The sequence below is a fragment of the Protopterus annectens genome, chromosome 7.part1 (assembly GCF_019279795.1).
Source record: "Protopterus annectens isolate FY-2018-M chromosome 7.part1, PAN1.0, whole genome shotgun sequence".
NCBI classification, from domain to species: Eukaryota; Metazoa; Chordata; order Ceratodontiformes; family Protopteridae; genus Protopterus; species Protopterus annectens.
In genome coordinates, this window is record NC_056740.1 from 250,135,467 (window position 1) to 250,161,980 (window position 26,514).

A 26,514-nucleotide genomic window follows, 5' to 3' on the forward strand; every position below is an offset into this window, starting at 1 on the left:
TTAAAGACCAATCATGATCAGCTGATTGTGCCCCCCTTGCACTATGCAGCTGAGGCAGTTGGGCCTCTCCCCCTGCTGTAACAATGCTACAGCTCAGAGCTAATAGGAATATCATGAACTGGGGAACAATACTATCATTAGCTATTACAACCTACAATGCAGAAAGCCACACCAGCTTGCCCAGTGGGTGGCAGAAGGGGAAAAGTAGTCCAGAGTCTTCTGGTAAGTATAATGTATTCATTATTAACTTCATGGATATAGGTAGACTCTGTGAAGGTATGACAAACATATAGTTTGTCCAAAATTATTCAACAGTCACTCATGCAGTACTTATTTGAGAAGAGTGTTATGTAAAGTATAAAGTACCTATAGGTCTGGAGTGCTGCTGCAATGGAAACATTGCAATTTCCCATTTCAATAAAGAAAAATTCAGGTAGATATGACTCAAGATAAACTCCATGGACAGCAATGCCAATCAGCATGCAATAATTTAACAAACCTCTCCCTAAAGACTATTTTGATGCTCTTTATTGTGATTATAGTATTTTTTCTTTGTAACTGTAAAGGGTTATAAATGTATTAAAAGCTTCCCAGCACTTCATACCTTTATTAGCACATCATATACAGCACCGTGTCATGTAGGGAGGAAGGGAAAGGAACCTTGAAATAAACAAGCACAACTTAATGTACTATATGATCTGTTTGCTACAAGGCATATTATAGAGGCCTGCTAAGTAAAAATCCCATGCAAAACATTTTCTTTTGGGGGGGGCGGCATTTGCACAGATATGTAGTCTTCAGTACAGTCAATTGTACATTTGCATTTTTAGGTAAGGTACGGCAATACTGTATGAATATGCAAGCCAGGCAATGTAACAGGGGAAGAACCAGTTAAATAAACAAACATGTCTAAGTGTAGTACATGAACTGTTTGCAGTATGGCATATTACAGAGGCCCACAGATCGAAAAAGCCATGCAAGTCATTTTCTTGGTGGGAGGAGGGCAGCAGGAAAAAAACATTTACCCAGATATGTAGTCCTTACTGCAATTTATGGTACATTTTCATTTTCAAGTATCTTAAGATTTTTTTGCTTTTGTCTATCAGGAAAGTCCAGCTAGGCAAAAAAATCCCATCTTCAGCAGAGGCCCAGGGAGAAAAGCTTTACATACAGTTAGATTAGAATCAATGCACTTACGCTGTTTGTTTATATTAACAATCATACAATGTTTGGATGACAGTACAGAGAATTTATACAAGTTTGTTAGGAATTCAAAGGCTTCAGCTGCATAAACAAGAGAAAGACAATAAGTTTACAAGTTGCTTATAACTGCAAAAAAGAGAGGCAATGATTTTTCAGCGAATTATCTTACATCAGTCAGAGACACACAGATCAAATTCAAGTACACAGAATAGACTTTATGAAAACAGTCAGTAGTATTAGAGTTCTTACAAGGGACATCAGAGAATATGGATGTTACAGATGATTATGGACTGATAGTTCAGTGAATGAGTAAGTGAGAGTATGAGTTGCACAAAGAAGAGGGGAGGTTTCCTTGTTTGTTTAGGTTGGATTAGAGTTGTGTGACATGGTTAAATGAGGCAGAGCAAAGTGGGGAAGGTGCTACAGTTTATAAGACAGGGTACTTCTAAATACTGCATGTAAGCAAGGAAAGGAATGTAGAAAAAGGTTACCTGAGTGTGCTAAGTGAGTTTAATTTGGGGTAGTAGGTGTGTGGCTATTTTTGCTATGCTGGGGGTTATAAACAGAGACATATTTCTGCATTAATTGGATAGGCTTTGGTTTCAGACTAGTTATTGAAATTTGTGATTTGTCCACGTACTTTCCCTACAGAGTCACTGTGTGAGTTGGATGGAATGTGTGAGTTGGTTAGAATTACAGCTGCAAGATGCTCATTTGAAAAATGTAAGGTGCAAGAGAGAGAGAGAAAATACTAGTTAAGTATTAGAGAAAGGGAAGGATAACAATTTGTGCTGTTTTGAGCTGCTTACATTTTAGGAGAGAGAGAGAGAGAGAGTTCATTTTAGCTAATGCTATGCAGTGGCAGTTCTGTTAGGTAATTCGGTGCAAATGTGTCTGTTTTATGTAGAACTGTACAAGTTTTCTAAGTTGAGTTTGCTGCAGATAGGTGAGGACAGAGAAAGCAAAGGACAGGATAGGGAGGAGGAAAGCAGTGTCATTGCATCTCCTTGTTTAGGCAGTTTGGTATGTTTTAGCTCTGTGCAGAAGGCCTAATTTCTGGTATGTTTTCTTAGTTACTTGTTGGATGTGCATTTCAAATTTGACATGTTCAACTATAATGACTCCATGTAATTTAGTGGAGTGAACTAGCTTAGTCTTGATGCCCTTAGATTATTTGGCAGAGTTGTGGTCTGGTGAGGGGGTAGAATATTTGGAAGAGAATATCATTAGTTCAGTTTTGTTAGAGTTAACAATGACTGGTACTGTTTAGAGTACTTTAAATAACAAAGACGGCTTGTTGAGTTGTTATTTTAAATTATGAAATGGTCTAAACAGAGTATATGATTGTGGCATCATCTGCATGTTAGATTAGTGCCGAATGGCTTAATGTAGTTGGTAAAGCGTTAATAAATATGTTGAAAAGCAGTGGACCAATGATGGAGCCTGGGAAGTGCACCTACTATGATAAGAGTTGCTGTTTGATGTTTCAGGTTCTGTTGGAAAGGTAGGATTGGAACCATTTGGTAGCAGTAGTTGACAGCTCTATTTGTGAATGTTTAACTAAATGTTTGCGGTGTGCTACTGTGTCGAAAGGTTTTTTATAAGCCCAGGAAGAAGGATGATACTAGAATGTTGCTATTTGTGTGTGAGTGGATGGAAACGAGGAAAGAGATCACAGTGGTATCAGTACTGTAGGATGGCTGTAAACCATGTTGGGATGAGAAAAGGAGATTGTATGACAGAAAATGTTTTAGAATTTGACAGTGAATGCATTCCTTTAGCAGTTTAAAAATAAGTGATATAATTGCTATGGGATTAAAGTTAGTATGAAAGGTACCTTCTTTATGGTAGGATGAATTAATGTTTTATATGGTGGGGAGGTATGATTCATGGATGGACCTATTGATTATGATTGAGATGGAATAAACAATGTCTCAGTCTCATTAATTGTTTAGTGGATATGGTTAGCCAGGGGACTGGTTTAGATTTGACACTTTTTTAATGGGGACAAGGTGATTTGAGAACATTTAAGAAAATATTATTAATGGTCTCAATGGCATTGTGTAGTGGAATTTGCTTTAGAATACTCCAGTTACAAGCTTGTAGAGATGCAATGCAGGAGTCAAGGTTGAATTTGGTTATATTTCTGACTGAGTTATACATTGTGGGTTTGGTGTGTTTAGCCACAGGGCAAATTATGAGTATAGGAAGACGGTCACTGAGAGTTTCCAGTAATACCACAGAATGTACTATATTAGAGGGGCTGGTGGTAAGTACCCAGATTAGGGTAGGTTGAGAAGAGGATAATTTATTTTATCTTGTAAGGGAGTAAATAAATTGAGTAAAATTATATAGGCTCATGTAGGAGTGGACAGTAGTTTGGGGGAGATTACCCAGTTTATGTTAACATCTCCTAGGATGATGTTTTCTAGGGAGATACTTTGGGAAGACCAGGATAGAACATTTTCCAGTATGGATATGTTTGGGATGTTGCTGATTGGGATATATAGTGCTATTATACAGATGGATGTTTGCACTGTTTAGCTGAAGTATTGATACCAGGAGTTCTGAGTCTGACAGGGAGGGAATGGGTTTAGAATACAGGATTAGCTGCATTTTCTTGTGGTATAGTATGGCTACACCTCCACCTTTTTAGATGGTCGGCCCCAATGCATCATGCTGTAATGTAGGGGAAGGATTTTACTAGCTGTAATAGTGGGCTTTAGCCAGGTTTTAGGTAGAGTGAACACATCAAGACTGTGAGTTTGAATCCAGTTGTTTATGTTGGTGATTTTATTACAGATACATTGGATTTTAAAAGGGTTCTAAGCTGGAGTTTTTGAGTGACTGATTGATGGGTGAGTTATTGTGCTGTAGGAAGAAAATGGTCCCTGGGGTGGGATGAATGTCACCACTCAGTGCTAGTAGTGTTATATAGGAGTGGTGTTGTAAACATTTGATTGAAGTGTATGTTTTTATTGTGGAAATGGATTGTGTTAGGAAGTATGAGGTGAGAGTGATACTAGGCAGAATTATATGAAAATTATAGTAAAAGTGAGAATACAGAGTTGAGTAGAGTATCGCTGTAAAAACAGTGGGATAAAACACACAATGGTTAGAAATAAATCTGCAATTTAGTGAAGCGTGGTAGCTGGTTGACATAGAGAGGGCTGAGAGCATTGTTATGAGACAGAGATGAGGAAAACGCAAAGTATAGTTATTTTGATGGGTATTAGATAAAGTGACTTAGGTAAGTTAGAAAGGCTGAGTGTGTTAAAGTAAGTATGGCTGTGTTTGTAGAGTTGTGGTTTAAATGTTTTTTTTCAATTGTTACAATCTGGGATGGTTTGTAGGGAATTAAGGCTGTAGTTGAGGGAATGTAACTGGTTAGTGGAAGATGGGATATGGAAGAGGTATGGTTAGCTTACTTTAAATGTACAGGAAGAGGAGGTGGTAGGTGGAAATTGGGATAGGGGATAAGAATGGGTTAGTCTCCAGGAGGCTATGTTAGCCTCAGTTACTAAAACCTATCTCTAAAGATTGTGACCATGGGAAGGTAAATAATAGCTAATAATAATCTATGAACCTATAATAGTGAAACATATGTCGTATTTGGCATATATGGAGGCTCTCTGGAATGTAATTAACATATAGCCACGGAGTAAAGAACATCACAAAACAAAATCTTTTTTAGTGTTTATCCTTAAGGGCTCTATGAGCTCAAAATATTTTGGTTTTATTTTTTTATTCTTGGCAGCCAAATCAGCTAAAGAGACGTGAATTTTTATCCTTCATGTCTAAATCAATTAAATATACAACTGGCTATGGGGAGCAATAACGGGACTCTGGCCATGTTTTCAAGTTCAAAAGAATGTAAGTTAAGGTGGCCACCTTCACCCACGGATGTCAGGGAAAGATATTGCAGAATGTTCCTAAAGAATTAGCAAAGCTTTAATTTTGTGTTACTAGAACACAAAGCAGTTTTTTTTTCTTTGCAGCAGTTGTAAATAGCACTTTTCTGTCTCTATTTCTTGGATGTTAGTGAAGTTCAGAAGATCAAATTTCAGGTACGGGGGGTGACATCCCATGGCTTTAATTAACTGATAGAAAAGCTTGAGACTGTAAATACAAAGGAATGATTTTTGATCCAAGCAACATGATTTAGTAAAGGTCGATTCTATTCGGTTAGTAGGCTTCTTTTGTCTAACTTTGTGCTTTGTTTTGGCTGTAGATATTGAATGTGTTTTTGTGTAATACGGTTGATTTGGATGGGGTGAAAATCATGATTTTAGATTTGTTTGGGTTCATGGCTAAGTGGTTATTGAACATCCAGGCTCCAGTGGTGGAGAAAGCAGTTTGTGTTTTGAGTAATAGTTCAGAAGTTGAGTTGGATGAGCAGACTATGGTTGAGTTGTCCACGTAATGAATTACATCAGCATTGGTGACAGAAGTGTGAAAATAGGAGTACTGAAGAGAAGAGGTTGCACAGCTTAATAAGAGAGAAAAAAGGGATAGGTACCTGCAGATACCGCTGGTCAAGTTAGAGAATACAGCTCTAAGAACAATAGTGCCCTGGTATATGAATGTGAAAAATGTCAGCACTGAAAAGCTGGGACTACACAGAAATGTAGGAGGTGGACATTTACAGACATCACAAGCTTACTTTCCTGAGCTCCACACAGGAGCAACGATAACCTGCTCATTTTCAGAAAAGCAGTAAAAAAAATTAGGAAACTATTCAAACTACTTTGAATGGTGAAACACTGTTTATTTAACAAGCAATAGTGATCAATTTGATACCAGAATTATATTTATACTCATTTAAGACTGGACAATTACATTGGCACAGTGCAACTGAGTTCCACATGCTGTGGCATGCATGCTAAATGTATGTGCACAACAAAGTTACTGAATGAATCTGTACTGTGTCCTGTGTGAATACACGTTAAGCAAGGTGGGGGGAATCACTGAAACAAAAAAGCACAGCTTAATGTATTATATGCATTTTTTGCAGTAAGCCATATTAGAGAGGCCTAGTAACAGAGCAGCCCCTGCAAGACATGTTCTTTCTTGGGGGAAGAAATCATCTACACACTATATAGTCAGTGGTACATTTGCATTTTAAGGTAAGGTAAGGTAAGGTACTGGGGAAAATGTATGAACACACAAGTCAGACAATGTAAAGTGCATGGGAAGGGGAGGACCCACCACTTCATAACAGATGTAATTCTTATTATATTCATCAGTACACGTGCAGTTAAAGGAACAATGCAATTATGAAGTCATACATTAAAATTCACATATCAAACTATAGATATTATTGCAAATATATTTTGTAACTAACAGTGCAGGTATTTTCAAGAATTCAAATTTCTCCTTTCTGTCTACTTTCGTAGTATGGGATAAGATTGTGCTCGATTACCTGCTCTTTCATAGGAGGCTGCCAAGGTTGGTCCCCCAATCCTGTAAATAATCATGTCCAACAAACAAATTAGCAGTACTTGATAATAAAAAAATAATGTAATGAATGATTCTTTTATCACACAAAGTATATTGCATATTACTATTACACTGACCAGTACATTGCAATATTTATGTACTGGTATGATATGTGGATTACCATATTAATTATTATATTGGATCATAATTTGGTATCATTGCATTATTCAGAATATCAGTACAATTTACTACTGTGACATAAAAGCTATCACATTGTATTATTTATTGTTTATGACTGTTTTCTCCCATTTTTGTCTCTCTCTGCAGATCCAATAGAGCCTGAGGAACCTGAAATGTAGTTAACTACAGTGAAGGAGAGATCTCACCCCCTGCTTTGCAGGGTAGGAATGGTGGCTCCTCCCCCTGTTGGCAGCCCACAGTGGAGGAGTATCAAATGCCAGCAGCCTGAGCTGCATGAACTGGTAGAGACTGCAGTAGAGAAGGCATTAGTGAGGAAGTGAGGCCTGAATGAAAGCTTCCTGCATTGACTGCAAAACTCTCTGACTAAGCTGGCTGCAACCAGTGAGCCAACAACGGCTTTGACCCCCTTCAACATCAAGATCCACCCACCCAGACCTCTCTGGGCAGGGCTCTGAATGAAGGTCACTGGCTAGTGGGAAAGTGGTGGCAATCCTCTTTTCCCCCATCACCTGTGCATCCACACTTTTGTATCAAACTCATCTCTTTGTGTTTCCACAACTTCTTCCCCAACACCATTTGTCCATCCTCTGTTTTTCTGTTTTTCATTCCATTTGTAAACCTAATCTACTGTGTGACTACCTACCCCATCAGTTGAGTATGTCTTTACATTTTATGTCAACAGCCATATATCTTCCCTAACCTTCATTTCCTCCTTTGCTATCCATTATTTTTCCTCATCTTCTCTCGTATAAATTTCAGAAAAAAGGGTTTATCCCTCACCAAAAAAATACCCATTCTTTTCCACCTCCTCAGGCACAATTTGTTATGTCATTCTTCTGCATTGCCATTGTCTATTCTTGCCCCATTGTCCTATTTTCATATCTACCCCTTTTCTATACTTATAAAAGCTATTCCAGAAAAGGACACCTGCAGAGCAAGGCAGCTTGCAAAGTTGTCCTAAGGTGCTAGCCAGTGATGCAGAGCCAAAGTCTTCTAATATTAATGTAGACCAGCACTCCCCATCAAACTATGAAAACTTACAAAGATACTCAGAAACCTATGAATAAAGGCAGTAATTACATAAGTGCAAAAGCAACACAGATTGTTGCAATCTTCTTAATCAACATTAAACAGTTTAATCTCTGCATATTTTATATGAATGGTTCTTTCTTAACTTCACATATGTGAGTACTGCTGCTCATTTGCACATATAAGCAAGCAGATATGTTTCTCACATTCAACCTCCCCGTTTATGCAGAGCAGGACTATATGTACTACCCTAACTGTTTCATCTTATCTGTTTGCACAATCTCCAAGTTGCCAAACTAATGATGAAATAGTGCTACTTATTGATGGGAGCTGCGGCTGCCAGCAGCATTCAACAAAAGAAGCAATCAGTATGTTAGAGCCAGTAAATTGTCATTCACTCTTTGGGTCCATGACTGAGTGTCCTGTTCCCCTTATTATTACTTTCAGTCTTTGAAATAAACCTCAGTTTGCAGTTAAATATGGAACGTGATAATTAAAAGAGGTAGTTTCTTTACTTTATTTAATCTAGTCATGTTTATGGCTATTTTGTTTCTGTTGTATATCTTACTAACTTTGTGATACTTTCCAGGGAATTTTGTCAAATTCACCTCTATTTGTGTCTAGTAGTGTATATAGGGTGGAGAGAAGAGTGCAGCCACCCCAGATGCAAAGTACTAGGGCCTGCGATCAGCGGATGATCAGTCTTCAGTGCAATACATTACCAACATTCAGATCTTTCTTCTTCGTTCCTCCTTAGGTTATACTCTTTGTAATTAAACTAGATCATGATGCCATCATCTTTAACTTAACAGTAAAATTAGACTTGGTCATAAACAAATCTTCCTTCTTAGACTACAACAATGAAAATGATGATACAATACATAGTATACATATATGAAAACAGACTGCGACACCATCCTCAATGACTCAGATATAGCAGTTACAAAAATAAAAGTAGCTTATTTGCATTAAACAAATTGTATGTATATGCATATAAGTAAATAAAGATACATACAGGCATTTTTAAGAGAGAAATCGATGGCCAGATCCCTTATCTTCTGAATTCATAAGCACATAATGGCAAGACACAAACAAAAGTGATGTTAGCTATTGTTTAAGCAACTTCTATTCCAGAGATATTTTCTTAAATGCTGGTTTGTCGGTGTTCTTTTACAAACATTGTCAGTGTTAGTGGCTCAACAAGTAGCACACTCACCTCTGATTCTAGAAGATTACATGAGTATGGGTTCTATTCCCACATGAAGTACTCAGTTTCAATTTCCAATACTGACATTGCACTGCAGCATAAAAGGTATGCAGCACTCTGGAGGTGCTGTCCTTTAGACAACATATTAAACTGATGTATTATCTGCCTGAGTAGCTTAGGTGGATGTAAAAGATCCTGCTATACTTATCAAAAAGGAGGGGGATTTTATATTTACTTACAATTTCAAAATTATACACAATATTTATATCACATTATATTTACAAATAAAAAAACAAGAAAATAATATAACAGTAAAAAATAAATAAATATCAGTACATAAAATATTTACAATATATGTGATCTTTAAATAGATAAACTGCTTGAAACTACCCCCCCCACCCTTTTTGCCATGATTATAATCTGATTGTTTTCTTATTGCATCTACATTACCCTACATTTTATCATATAACATGTGAATATCAACCATTCCAAATAAACCATAAACAGAAAAGAGTAGGGGAGTTTCCCCAGTGTCCCAGCTAAATTTCTCCTAGTCGTACTGCCTGGAGTCAAGGTTACACTACTATGGCCCTGTTTTAGTTGAACCAGTTGAATTATGATGATATTTATATTTCCCTGATAAAGCAGAGAGTGGGATTTTGGATGCAGATCCTTAAGGAGAATAATGACAGCCATACAGAATATTATATTATATTCATAAAGTAGCAGAAAGTAGTCTAAGAATTAAGCCAACATGGGAATGGAGAAAGAAGATTCTGCCTATAGGGACGACTGCAATTAGGGGTACAAAGAATAGGCAAGAGGGGGCAGGAATTTCCTGCAGAAAACTGGCAAAGAAACCAAGATATTGGAAGCAAATAATCAAAGAGGAAAATAATAGACCTGAAACAGGCCAAAAATTCATTTGGACTGCAGGCTAGAGACAGCCTTCCCTATCAAAGATTGATATGAGTCTAGGCAAAGAGAAAGGGATAGGGAAATCCTAAGTAAAAGACCAGCACTGGCAGAGTTTTTAGTTTAATCTAAAATAAAAGCTGCTGTTAAACAGGGATAATTAGTAGGCCATGTAGGTTAGAAAAAGCAAGGAAGAGAGAGTGGATGAGCAATTCACAAAGAAATAATGGAATGATATATGTATGGCTCCCAAATATGCAACAAAGTCTAGAAGATTTAGGATTTTTGCTTGGAAGTGTTTCCATAGGTATTTTCATTCCTCAGTCAGACTCCAAAGAATTTTTCCTCAGGTAGATTGCAATTGTTGGAGGTCTGATTGGGAAGAAAAGTACAAAAATACTGAGTGAGCAAATTAGTGCAACCAAGGAAATTATTTTTTGAGCTGGGATACAGCATCTGAACTGCCTAGACATACTAAGGCCTTGCTAAGTTTAATTCTGGTGGCTGCCAAAAAGCAATTACTAGAAAATGGAAATCAAAGTCTAAACTAACCGTATTTGAAGTAATGAATATAGTAACCATGATAAAAGAACTGGAAGTGGGATCTTTAAGAAAGGGAAGGAACAAATTTCATAGAAAAATGGAAATTGTGGGAATGATGCAGAATAATATTTCGGAGGAGGAATGAGGTTTAGGGGAAGTGAGCTATGTAATGCTGGATTGACAATGACTGTACAGAATATTATATGTGATATATAATGTTTGCAACTGAGACTATGTCAATATGGCTTGCTTTCATTTATTTCATTTAGGAAATTCACCCCGGGGATCACGTCAGTCACCCTGCTAGACAGGGGTCCAGGGAAGTAAAGAGTGTGGGAAGAAATAGCCAGGGAATTGTTATGGCTAGGCTTGTATAGGCCCTAGGGCCGATAGCCTAGTACCAACCTATGAACCTATAATATAAATGCATGATTGCCTAAGTCATGTGATAATTCAATAAAGATGATTATAAAAAAGAATTTTCCAGCAATGGTAACCAGATGGAGCCTTCCGGAGATAGGCAAAAATATGTATATTTCCTTGCTTGACAGATAAACTGATATTTTTTTTCCAACAAACCCTAAACTTCTTGTTTCACATTTTGTATCACCCCCTGTACCATATTTGCTTCATAAAATTCATTGTACGGCACCACAAACTGAACCTATTTTATTTTTCATATCTCATCTAGATTTAATTATCAGCTGGCTAGTCTTATTTACTCATCCATTAAAGTCTCCCTATCCTGTCTCACGCATTTTATATTGTACTTTTACAGTTCTTTACATCAGTTAACAAAGACCTCTTGTTTTAAATAAAATACAGAGAAATGCCAATGTCATTTTAAATAAATGAGAACCATTGTACACAGGCAACATTTCAAATGCATATGCTCTGAATTCACTACTGGATGCAATATTGTTTTGTTCACTAAATAAACAGACTCAGTACTTATATAAGTCTTATCAATATGTACTTTAGCTCTCTTTTAGAACAATGAATGTATTGTGCAACTTCTAATATACTATCATACACCAACATTTAATTAATCGCTTTAATATATGTTCCAACGGGTCTACTTCTCTTCATCGAAAGTACATCACTTTGAAAAAGAGAAGTAGACCCACACTTATGCGAAAGTGCACTTAACCAAAAGTGCACTTCTGCGAAGAACGGTTCAACGAACCGTGAAGGAACACTGAGGCGCCGAAGCACACTACAGTGGGTAAAAAGGAATTTACCTGTTTCCGCACTGTAGTGTGATCTTGGAGTTGGTATATTTAAGTAGGGGGGTGTGGGGGACACAGCCCCCCAAATGGGGGGTGCAGGGGGGATTGCCCCCCTGCAAAAGCATTGTTTTGGTGTTCCTGGTCGGTTCGTTGAAACGTTCTTCGTGAAAGTGCACTTTTGGTTAAGTGCACTTTCACGTAAGTGTGGGTCTACTGTTCTTTTTCGAAGAAGTGTTTTTTGATGAAGTACAGTAGATCCGTTCCAACATATTTTTCTATATGTGGCACAGCCCTCTTCTAACCTCAGCAGCACTTGTTAATATATTCCAATCTACCAAATATCCTGCAATATCTTCCTGAAAAATAATCTTCTCTGTCATTATTCCCTAAAAAGAGGTTCCTGGATGTAAATAAACATTGAATACCATAAATTATGCTCGTATGTACTCCTTTATTCCAACCATTAATATCCAATAAAATGTCACCAAGCTCTAGGGGACATTCCCTGTAATCAGCCATTTGATTCCACTTCTCTTTGCTTGTACAAAGAATTATGCTGCTCCCCAAGACTATCATTCTGTTATCAGACTTTCATGCTCTTGATTATCTAAGTGTGTCTCTTGCAATGCAACTCCCTGAGGTTCAAATTTCTTTACATATATAAATAATCCATTATTTCTCTGCAGATTAACTAACCCATTGGTAGTCCATGTCATCAAATTCATACCTCTTGTTTTAATTCATTGCTTCCTATACAAATCATTCAACCTTACACTATTAAGAGACCTGTATGATCCACTGACAAATCATTATTCTCCATAAATAAACTCAACAAGAATGTTGCATTGCTAATAGCATTCCATCTCAGAACAGACTGCAAACTGAAAGACTTTAAATGACAATGGAAACAACACCTGATAGGTAAATCCCTCTGCACCTGCACATCCCCTGGTTAACCTGGTATTAACATAGCTATATGAATTTGTGCCATAACTCTCTGCTACGCAGATCTTAATGTACCATTGAGGGCGGGGGAGGGTGTGGCGGCGGTCGTCTCCCATGACCCCGGGCTTACCACAACTATACTCTCCTCTACCATCTCATCTCTTATGCCTTTTTTGTACCTCCGCTGTGCCTACCTTTCTTTGGGCTTCTCTGACTCAGTCTATGCATACTGATGATATTACACTGTACATATCTTCCTGTTTTAAATATTAAACAAGTAATCTCCGTGGTATCCCCGAAGTCTCAAAACAACCCACTAAAGTGTAGTGGGTCCAAAAACAAAACAATGTAAGAAACTTCTCTGTGTGGAAGATTTTCAGTCCATATATTTCTAGTTAATCACTGTATATTAATCAGATCAGACAATAGTAGTAGAACTACAGCATTACTAAGTATTCGAAAGTAATCCAAGCAAGGCAGGCAGTCTGTTTCCAGTCGAAAATCCTTTTTTAAGTACACAGACAAGTGATCCAAGTAAAACAAAAATAGAGTAATAATTTCCTCACAAGCTTTCTAAATATATATATATACTTTTTATCAGGCATGAGAGTGGTTTATTGTGCTGTAGAACAAAGCGTTACTGGTACACATGTTAAATTCACATCCCTTCCCCCATCAGTGTGACATTCGAGCTGGTCCTGCCCTACTTAGTAGCTGTCATAATAATATATAACCCTTATGTACTTTAAATAAAATTTATAATGATGTGGTACCTCTTATTTAACCAAATTATTAAGTAGATTATTAAGTCTGTGATTTTATCCAAGACAATATACTACATGGCTGGAAATATATCAACCTTAGTTCATTTGGAAATCAAAAAATATATATAAATTTATACATATACATTTTGCATGTAAAAATCAATTTCTATTTTCATAACCTATTGTTAACAAAGATCACTTTCGTCCTTCTAGACTTCTTCAGGTCTGTGTACAAGAACCCTAAAAACCTATATAATTGTATATTATGTACGATGATGGAAACACAATATACACTTAAATTTCAACTGATTTAAAATGGTATTTAAAACCAATTTGTAAAATAAAATAAAATAAAATACAATTAGTCATGTAAACAATGTGACAATTTTATAAGTTCCAGTGCACTTTTAATTGAACAGTAGTAGTTTAGTCCAGGCTTCCTAAAAGGGTTCAGCTTTAATTGCCACATGAGTTCACGTTTCTCCAGAATATTCACCCCCTTCCTGAAGTTTACCTCTTCCCATAGCTGTACTTCAACCACTTTCTTAGATATGCAGATTTACAAGGACACCAACAATAACAGAATCACCACTGATCTATTCAGAAAACCAATGAGGGTTAACTTATTACTCCACAGTAAAAGTCTACATCCTACAAAAACCAAGTATAATGTAGTAAAGTCCCAAGGCTATAGATTAGCTCGAATTACCACAGAGATGGAACCATTTTTGAGAAACCTGAACAACTTAGACAATGATTTTCTAGTGAGAGGCTATGAAAGTCGGATGTTAAAAAACATTATAGAACTGAAAAGGACTGAAGCACCTTCACTCAACCTCCCCAGTAGGAAAATGTTAAGTAATTCTACAGAGAATAACAAATGCAAAAATAGCTGCATCCTGACATACACTTTGGATTACCACAGCATCAAAAATATTATTGAAGAAAACTGGGACATTGTCACAGGAAACCCTTTTCTGATTAACATCTTAGGTGAAGCCCCATCATTTGTTTATAGGAAGGCCAGGAACATTAGAAGTTTTGTTGAATTTAAACCTAGACCATGTGAGAAAAGTACTAAAAGATGTGAAATTAATTGTACATTTTGTATATTTATACAGCAAGGTGATAGTTTGTATTGCCCTTATTTAAAGAAGATCATTAAAACCAGTGCAGGGGGTGACTGTAACACTAAACAAGTAATTTACAGGGCACAGTGCAATGAATGTGATGCATTCTATGTGGGCAAGACAGTAAATAAACTCAAGCGTAGGATTTCATGTCATCTGTCAGAAATCTGCTCTGGATGTAAAAATAATGCACTAGCCAAACACCTTTCTTTTCATAAAAGACACGCAGGTTTTAAGTTCCAGATCCTGGATCGCATAGACATGGGTGATCTTGAAGGAGACATCCCGAATATTCTGGAGAAACATGAACTCATGTGGCAATTAAAGCTGAACTCTTTTAGGAAGCCTGGACTAAACTACTACTGTTCAATTAAAAGTGCACTGGAACTTAGAAAATTGCCACATTGTTTACATGACTAACTGTATTTTATTTTATTTTATTCTACAAATTGGTTTTAAATACCATTTTAAATCAGTTGAAATTTAAGTGTATATTTTGTTTCCATCATCGTACATACATTTTTTTCTTATTTTTATTGTTTTTCTGGTTCTTTTTTCCACTTTATTTAAAATTATGTGTAATACCAATACTAACTAATTATACAATTATATAGGTTTTTAGGGTTCTTGTACACAGACCTGAAGAAGTCTAGAAGGACGAAAGCGATCTTTGTTAACAATAGGTTATGAAAATAGAAATTGATTTTTACATGCAAAATGTATATGTATATATTTATATATATTTTTTGATTGCCAAATGAACTAAGGTTGATATATTTCCAGCCATGTAGTATATTGTCTTGGATAAAATCACAGACTTAATAATCTACTTAATAATTTGGTTAAATAAGAGGTACCACATCATTATAAATTTTATTTAAAGTACATAAGGGTTATATATTATTATGACAGCTACTAAGTAGGGCAGGACCGGCTCAAATGTCACACTGATGGGGGAAGGGATGTGAATTTAACATGTGTACCAATAACACTTTGTTTTACAGCACAATAAATCACTCCCATGCCTGATAAAAAGTATATATATATATATATATATATATATATATATATATATAAATATATATATATATATATATATATATATATATATATATATATATATATATATATATATATATATATATTTAGAAAGCTTGTGAGGAAATTATTACTCTATTTTTGTTTTACTTGGTTCGCTTCTCTGTGTACTTAATAAAGGATTTTCGACTGGAAACAGACTGCCTGCCTTGCTTAGATTACTTTCGAATACTTAGTAATGCTGTACAATTATATATTTTCTATTTTTACTTTTTGTTTTGTTTTGTTTTACTTAAGATGAGTTTATGTTCGCTACTTCTACTACTATTGTCTGATCTGATTAATATACATTGATTAACTAGAAATATATGGACTGAAAATCTTCCACACAGAGAAGTTTCTTACACTGTTTTGTTCCTGTTTTAAATACACACACACACACACACACACACACATTTTATATATATATATATATATATATATATATATATATATATATATATATATGCATACATATAATATATATATATATATATATATATATATATATATATATATATGCACACACACATACACACACACACACACATACATATAATACACACACACACACACACAAACACACACATATTCATATACAACCAATGTAACTGTTATTTTTAATCACAATTGTTTGCATATGATGTAACTGATGTCAAGGATGTCCGAATAATGGAACTGTAAGTCATGAATGAAACTGACAGTAAATGATGAAACAATGCAAATGATGTTCTTGATGTCTCTATGATGTTGCTTTTCTCCTTGGTTCTCTCCTGAAAAAGGGCACTGTTCAGTCAGGCATTCCTAGTAAACAAATGGCAGTCAATCAATAAATAAATACATAAGTATACATGACATGAAGTCCAAATTGCTATGCAGCCTAGTTAGTAAACTAATCTAAACAGGAGAATTCCTTTAACTATTCAGACAAGTATGTCCATCCACAACTTACTGTGACTATTTTACTTCCAATACTATACTTATGGATCATAAAGTGAGCTACATCTGCAGTTTACTATGTAATCTGTAATTGTAGCATTAAAAGAAAAGACATGGAAATTGGAAGAAGGGCTTTACTTATATGAAAATGATTTCTAATTTTGACATAAGAACCGTACAGGAACAGTATAGTTAAGCATGATCTGTTCAGCATTGTTTTTTTAAACAAGAATATCTTTATTAAATTATCACTTATGACATGCATTTATATAAATGGAAACAAACTATATTGACAAAATCTTAGTTGCAAGCATTTTACATTATAAACCATACTGACACAATTTTAGGTGCAAACATTATAATAATCTATCTAATCATTGTCAGTCAAACATTACATAACTCATTCAAATTCTGCCTTCTTTTAAACCTTATTCCTCCCCTGCATGTATTGTTCCCACAATTCCCATTTTTCCTATGTAATTTGATCCTATCTTTTTCTAAAGATCCCTATTCCAGTTGTTTTATCTCTGTTACTATATTCACTACCTCTAGTACAGTTGATTTAGACTTGGATTTCCATTTTCTAGTAATTCCTTTTTTTGGCAGCCACCATGATTAGACTCAGCAAGGCCTTACTATGTCTAGGCAATTCTGACTCTGTATCATAGCTCAGAAAAAATCATTTCCTTAGCTACACCAATTTGCTCACCCAATATCTCTGACAGAGTTGTTTGCGGGGAATCTTTAAAGTCTGCCAACTCATTAAACTCCCAGAAAAATATGTTCCCAATTTCCTCTTTCTTCCCCACCACACCTCCAACATTGGTGTCTAAGGAAAAATTCTCTGGAGTTTATTTGACGTATAAAAATATCTATTTAAACATCTTCAAGCAAAAATCCTAAATCTTCTAGATTTTGTTCCATATTTGGCAGACAAACATATATCCCCAACTGTTTCTTTGTGAATTGCTTATCCAGTCTCTCTTCCCAATCCTTTCTAACCTTTTCTGATTGATTCTTATAGTTATCATGCAATATTTTATATGCTCTACTAATTATTCCTTTTTTAATAGCAGCTTCTGTTCTATATTCTACTAAAAAACTTTACCAGTGCTGGACTTTCATTTAAGACCATCCTATTTCTTTATCTTTGCCTGTACTCTGCTATCAATCCTTGATAGGGAAGGCAATTTCTAACCTGCAGTCCAAATAGAGTCTTGTCATCTTCCCATTCTATTACCTTTCCCTCCCTAGTTATTTGCTCCCAGTACCTTGATTCCTTTGCCAGTTTTCTCCAATAAATTCCAGCCCCCTCTTCCCTATTGTCTGTATCCCTAATTGCAGACATCCCCATCAGCCGAATCTCCTTCTCCATCCCCATGCTGGCTTACTTCTTAGAATACTTTCTGCTACTTTATGAATATAATATTCTGTATGATTATTGTTATTCTCCCTTAAAGGTCTGTATCCAAAATCCCAATCTCTCCTTGTTTCTTGAGCTCCCCCCCCCCTGTTTCATAATCACCACTTTCCACTTTGAATTATAGTTTTCTGCTTGTGCTATGTATAGGAGCCTTAACTGCGTAGCTCTGAAATACCACTTCAAATCGGGTAATCCCCGTTTGCGGGGCAGCGCAGTGGTTAAGGGGTTAATGTTGTCACCTCACAGCAAGAGGTTCTCTGGTTTGAGTCTTGGCTGGGGTGCCTTCTGTGCAGAGTTTGCATGTTCTCCCTGCATTCGCGTGGGTTTTCTCCGGGTGCTCCGGTTTCCTCCCACATTCTAAAGACATGCATCTGGAACATCTCTCCCCGGGCCTCTGGATCATCAGTGTTCTGTTAATGTCAAATGTTTGCCTCCCCTCCACAACACCACATTGATCCATATCTATCAGTTTTGGCATTGCTTTTGCCATTCCTTTAGCTATTATAGACATAAACACTTTATAATCATGGTTTAGTATTGAAATGGGCCTATATGAAGCTTGTGTTATGCATAGGAGTCATAACTCTGTAGCTCTGAAATACGCCTTCAAATCATGTAATCCCAAATCACCTTGTTGTATTGGAAGAATCAACTTATTCCACTTGACTCTTGCCATCTTCCCCTCCCAGATAAAATCTTTCATCTCTTTATTAAATGCTATCCACAACTTTTCCTCTGGTTGATAAAAATACACCTGACCTGTGTATAAGATTAAAGGGACTAAAAACATTTTAACTGCTAATATCTCACTATCCATATCCATATAACAGAGCTTGCAATTTTTCAGTTTTTGTACTATCTTTGTTTAGTCTCTTCCCACATATCCTTAGCTGTCACACCAGAATCATTTTAATCCATACACCTAAATACTTCATTTTCTCATGTCCCCATAAATATGGATATTGCTGAATGAATATGTGTGTGTGGGTACATAATTTACCACTATTGCCTTTGTTTTAGCTTCATTAATTTTGTATCCAGAAAAGATATGAAACTGTCCTAAAATGTTCCACAACATTGTAATGTCCTTTTCTGGTTTTATCAGGTATAAAATAATATCATCTGCAAATACAGCCAGCTTTTCTTGACTACCATACTAATTACATCCTTGAATTTCTGAGTCCCTTATTTTCATTGCCAATGGTCCTAAATATACTTCAAATAACAAAGGGGAAAGAGGACACCCCTGCCTAGTCCCTCTTCTCAAGCAGAAATTATCAGAGAGGAACCCACCCACTTTAATTTTCACCCCCAATCCCTCATATATCCTCCTAATCAGCCTTATCATTTTTATTTGGGAATGCAAATGCTTCCATTGTTCTGCTCATAAAGTCCTAGCTTACTCTGACAAATGCTTTCTCTGCATCAAGACCCAACAACAGCAGTGGTATTTTCTTACATTCTGCTTCCCTATGGATTATCTTTGTTCTGTTAATGTTGTCGAATGCTTGCCACCCCTTCACAAAACCACATTGATCCATATCTAACAATCTCGGCATATCTTTTAGCCATTATAGACATAAACACATTATAAACATGATTTAGTATTGAAATGGGCCTGTATGAAGCTGGATCTGATGGATCTTTACCCTCTTTAGGTATTACAGCTACCACCGCTTTCTTCCAGGATGTTGGCACTTCTCCTCCTCTTAAAATCCTGTTAAACAAAACCTTCCAGAACTTTATCAGTTTTTTCCTCCTAGCTTGCAAACTTCTACAGCAGTACCATCTATTCCTGGGGACTTTCCTGTAGATTGGTTATACATCACCATTTTTATCTCATCTCCTGCCCATCCTATCAGTAATTGAGACTCGTCTGCCTATAACCTTGACATAACAACCAAGTCCAAACTAAACTATAATGAACGAAATAAGCTCCAGGCCACCAACAGGATAAAAAAATTCCACAGCTTTTAATAAATCCAACAAAACATGAGCGCTTTCGTCTCGATGCAAGACTTCATCAGATAAAACAGTACTAGTGCTACACTTGTTATATATAATACCCTATGACCTAAACAATTAAAATTTTAAAGTGACACCGAAAGCTAAAAAATGCATTGCTTGACAATTTTATATAAAAACCATGAATCAAATATTGTACACTTTTTTTTGTATAGAAAACATCATTGTATAAATTATACATGAAATGTAAATAAATAAGTAAATATAAATGCAACTATAATTTGTCCAAAAATTCAACACCTACAAAAAAATATATATATATATATATATATATATATATATATATATGTGTGTGTGTGTGTGTGTGTGTGTGTGTGTGTGATTCTATTATTTTGTGTATTCTTGTATTTTTATATATTTTTGTATATGCTACAAAAGTCAAATTCTCCCTGCTCTTTCTACTAATACTGCTTTAATGTTTATGTATTCATTGAGACCTGGTGGAATGTTTGCTTTTAGCCTCAATTGCCACTTCAACTCCCTGTTGAGTAGTGCATTTTTCATATCACCCCCTCTGTTGTTATTCTTAATCAAATCTATTATTCCAAACTTAAAGCCATTAAAAGCTGTACAAGAAACAGCATGTTTATATAGGGTACTAGTTTCTTTCCTTGTCCTAATATCGTTCAAGTGCTCGTACATTCTTACTTTCAGTGCCCTTTCGGTTTTTCCTACATAGAATGCTGAGCACTGGCAACATATAGCTAAATAGACTAACATCATAGTGTTACAATTCCCTTTACAGAATTTAACTACACTGTTCAATCCATTTTTTAATCTCAAAGATGCGTCTTTAAATATATGAGAACATAACTCACACCTACCACATGCGTTAGTTCCTCTCCCTTGAATCTCCCTGTAATTGACTCTTTCAAACAACCTTTTAAAATTGACACCTGTCCTAAAAGTAAATTGTGGTCTCTCCTCAATCACTTCATATAATTCCTTATTGGTTTTCAGTATACACCAATTTGCCTTCACTATCCGTATGAACAAGTCAGAAAATATATTGAACTCCGTAATACAAGCCCCTTGATAGTTTCTTTCTTCCTTATTTGATTCCACTGCTTTGTGGAATGGTAATCCAAGTAGTGCTTTGTACCTGGTACCCCATCCACTATATACATCTTCCAGAATTTTTCCTACCAATTCTTTAGGATATCCCCTCTCAATTAACTTTTTGCCCAGGAATACAAATTCCTCAAATAAATCCCAAGAAGTCAGATGTCATTCTCGCTACCCTGACTGCTTGTCCCTTAATGAGACTCTTTTTTTGATGATAAGGGTGAAAGCTCTCATGGTGCAGATAACTGTTACACCAAGTGTCCTTGCGGAATATCCTGGATTTAAATCCCTTTGGTGTCTTATAAATAGTGATGTCGAGATAGTTAATACTACTTACATTAATAGTATGTGTAAAGGAACGAAATTCAGTTGTGTTATTCAGATATTCCATAAATGGGATTATACCTTCCGGATTACCATTCCATAAAATAAAGATATCATCCAAAAATCTCAAATAACACTTAATGTGTTGCTTGTATACACTCTTAAACACAAATCTTTCTTCCCACTCTAACATCACTAAATTTGCATATACGGGGGCACAAGCTGCCCCCATTGCTACGCCGCTCATCTGTTGGTAATATTCACCCTGAAAACTGATGTAATTATTATCTAAAACAACTTCCATAAGTTCTAAAATCAGTAACTGTTGATCATTAGTCAAATTTGAATGTTTATAAATACTATCTCCAAAGAACTCATGTCCTACAATTCGTGGGATACATGTAAACAAATCTTTTACATCTATAGTCAGAAAGATACAGTTCTCAGTCCACAGTTCTTTATTTAATTTTCCAAGAAATTCCCAGGAATCTTTAATTAAATGTTCCGTTTTGGTAACTATACTCTTGGTTAAACTATCTATGTATACTGCAATCGGATGTGTTTTAGAATTTCTAGCCGAGACGATGGGCCTAAATGGGGGTTCTAATAAAGATTTATGAACTTTGGGGACTCCAAAATAATGGGGAATGATAGGATTATATTGTCTTAAATAGTGATGTGTTGATAAATCAATTCTACTTTCAACTAAATATTCCTCCAGAAGTGAATCAATCCTTCTATAGGCTATTTGTATTTCATTGTATGAGACAGGTGTATATATGTGGGTGTCCATCAAGATGTTGGTTAACGCGTTATTATATTCCTCATTGTCAAACAAAACCACTCCCCCGCCTTTATCAGGCTTCATAACCCAAATGTTTTTCTGTGTCTGTAAATCAAAAAGCAACTTCTCTTCATCTTTACTCAAATTGTGATATTCTGTTTTCTTTTTAGTTTTTACAAATGCTTCATAGATTTCATTAGTAACAATGTTCTCAAAGGTTAATAAAGCCGGATGCAGGGGTGGGTTATAAGTACTATTCCTAATAAGTCCCTTGTTGGTGTGACTTTTATCCCTTACAGTTTTCTTGTAAGCCAAATTTAAATTTAATTTCCTCAAATATAATTTAAAATCTATTAATATATGGGCCAGGTCACCAAACTGAGACCTAACAAATTTAAAACCTTTTGAAAAAAGGTCAAAATAATTCTTGTCTAGGACTGTGGTGGTGTAGTTGAAAATTTTAAAACCCCTATATTCGTTAACTATACCATCAACACTCTGTATAATATTTATCTGCCATTCTTCCCCACACTCGTCCATCCATAGCTGTTCCCATGTGAACCTGTCGAACAGCCTGGGTCTGAAGGAGGTTGGACTTTGTTTGCCAAACGTTCCGACCTCCTGGGGACTAAAAATCAATGGTTTCAGAAAAGGAATCTAGTTCATCCAACACTCTTTTGGGGACAGTCCCATGGTCATTATAATGTTCATTAAAACCAGGTCTATATGTAACACTTGTTTATTCCGTACCCCTATGCCTAGTGTGAACTCTATTCTGTGTCTTATAATTCTTGTTATAATCATTAAGAGGCCCCGGGTACATATTACCTTTAGTGTATTGTTCTTTATCCCTAAAAAGTTTTTTCTGTTTCCTAAAATACACTTTATTAATCCTATCATCAGTTCTTTTCAAAATCCTGTTGTACAACTCTCTATATTCGTCAAACAACAAGTCATTAGAAATATCTTGATGAAGTTTGTTTATATCTACAAACAAACTTTTCAAAGTCGATTCATTATATTTAATATGCTTGGAAATTAAACCCAACCCACATTCATCAAAAAAAAATTATGAAAATCATTTAAAACAACATCTGAATATACAATACCAAACGGGTATTTGTACATTCTGAGACCCTGAGGTATTATTTTATGGCTCATACAATAGTTCAAATAACAATTATCAATCTGCAAACGTTTGTATTTGAACAATTTTTTCTCAAACAGTAACATCATGTCCTTTAATGTAGACACGTTCAATTCATCCATGCCGTGACCCACAATACTGTCTTGAACTGGATGTGCTGAAGAGATCGAGTTAAAGTCAAAATCTTTATCTAAAACATCTTTAAAACAAAAGGATTGTTCATTTTGTAAAATGTTTGCTGCCGAAACAACAGCGTTACTGTCAGTCGCTTTATCTTTAACAAGGAAATTGACTTGATGTTGATGTAACCTTGACATATTTAATTCTTCCATAAACATTTCCATTTGTACCTTTTTTTCAGCAATATCCATATCAGTAATTGAGACTCGTCTGCATATAACCTTGACATATTTAATTCTTCCATAAACATTTCCATTTGTACCTTTTCTTGATTTCCATACTTCTCTGTTTTATACAGACTTTTATAGAACTTCTGAAATATTTCTAATATTTCTACAAGATCTCTTGCTATCTTCCTTGTTAAAGGCTCCCTTTGCTTGGCGACAGCTCTTTCTACTTTCTTTTGCCTGAGTCATTGTACTAAAAGTTATTATCAAAAACAGGTGCTCAACAGCAATCTTTCTAAACTCATGCATATTATCGAGGTAATCCCTTATCTTCTGTTTGACATTCTGCAGTTGCTCATCTTCTTGTTCTGTGAGATTCCCCCTATTTTGCAATACTTTAACATTTGTTAGTCCCTCTAAATAATTCTTGCTATTTCTTAACCATATCTCCCTTTCTTTTTTTTCCACTCTATTTTTAAACTATATTTTAATTTTATTCCACTCCCTAGCTGTATTTTCAGAAGAAATTCCTATCTTCTCTAACCCATTCTTAAATTACTCTCTTTTCAACAGATAGGTGGGAAAATGCCAATGTCTCATTTTTATTTCATTACCCTGTGTTTTTATTTTAGTTATTATTGGTACATGATCTGAAATAGTTATTGGGTGTTTATCAAGACCTTCAATTAAATGCACATGTTCCTGTGAAATGTAAACTCTGTCTAGCCTAGCCCAGTTTTTGTATCTTGGGAATAATATGTAAATTAATTCCAAGCTCCTAGTACTGAATTCACATCTTCCATGCCAAATATTTTCATAAATTTCTTCAAAAATGTACCCTCCTTTGTTTTATTTTCCTTTCTGGGCTCCCCAGACACATCTTCACTGTTGCAAACCAAATTCCAGTCCCTACCTATAAGTAATATTCCTTGCTGAAAGTTGAATATTTCTCCCAGAATGTTCTTAAGCTCCATTATGTGGAGTACAAATACTCAGTGTAATCCTCCTCCCTTGTCAGTAGCCCCTTAGTACTACAAATCTACCATTATTGTCTTTTTTTATCTTCTTCTATCACTATTGGAGCTCCTCTTGCAATTAATAAAAGTACTCCTGTTTTCCTTTGCCCTAGGTATTCTGCTACATAACCATCCTGAAAACCTTTCTTTACTAAATACACATGTTCTGTTCTTTCCAAGCGTTTCTCCTGTAGCATAGTTATCTGCACACTACGTTGTTTAATATAATGCACTACGCTTTCTTTTTTGTATTTATCCGTGAGACCATTGACATTTAAAGGCATTACAGAATGCATTGTTGTATTGAAAATTTACTATTCCCATCTTTTATGTATAACAGCTTTTTTGTTAAATGTCTAGTTCCAGCTTTTGTGTTACATGCATATGCTGTTTGGCAGGTTGATCTATTCAGAATTGTTTATCAGCTATGCTAAGGTTAGACAGGGTTAGAGTTTATGATATACCACATATAGGGGGCTATATTAGAACATACACTAAAATGTTAAGTCTAATTTTGCTTTGTAATATTGGATTACAGGTTGCACAATACATGCACTGTTCTAATAAATATAGAGGTAGACCAAGTATTAAAAAAAACACCTTTATTGAATTATCACTTGCAACATTATCAAACTTACATTTATATAAATATTTATATTTACATTGATATAAAAGTAACCAAACCATCATTCCTCCTTGACTACATGAAAAGAGACATAGAGGAGCTCTCCAATCATGTAGCCCAGGCCGGTATGACCCTGACCTTGAGCAGCATCTTACCCTCACCTAGAATGATGCCGCAGTATAAAGACAAAATGATCGATTTTAACAATTGGCTAAAATTTTGGTGTCATTCAAAGGGGATCCAGTGCCTGTCAGCCTGGGATGACATGCTCGACATGCCACGTTGCTTCGCTAGGGACGGCTTGCACCTGTCACCCCTGGGCTTTCGGATACTGGCAAAGGCTCTTGCCACCCCCATAGTGCCTTTTTTAGGCAAGGCTCAAAAGACAAACCCACCTCCATAGAAAACACGAAGAACAAGAAACTAAGGGTAATGCTGCTAAATGCCAGAAGTCTAAACCTCAAAATGCACGCACTCGAAGCTCTCCTCAGTAAGGAGAACATTGATATCTGTGCAGTGACAGAAACCTGGTTCAAGGCTCCAGAGAGCACCCCAGCACTACCAGGTTATACCTCATATCATGCTTTTTGACCCCAAAACTCGGACCGAACCACAAAAGGAGGGGGAGTATCCATATTTATCAAGGATACCCACACCTCCAGGTTAGTGGTGTTGCACAAAGCATCAGAAACCATCCATGTGCAACTAACAGTGAGCAAAACTGCCTTTCAGTTTATAGCATGCTACAGACCACCGTCTCAAAATCAAGAATCCCACTCGGCTTTCCTGAAAACATTAGAGAACATGGAGATCTCTCCAAACACCATTATATTGGGTGACTTCAACTACCCAAACATAGACTGGGAGCATTACTCAAGCCCCAACACCCTAGCCCAAAGGTTCCTGCAATTTATAAACTCAAATGCCATGGAACAACTAGTCACAACTCCCACAAGAGGGGAAAACATACTTGACTTGATCATCACCAACATGGGGACTCTATGCTCCACAGCAGAACTATACCCCTCATTGGTAAGATCAGACCATAAATTAATTTCACTGGATATCCAAAACACGACCCCACCCCCAGCCCAGAAAACCACAGTGAAAAACTTCTCAAAAGCGAACTTCACACTT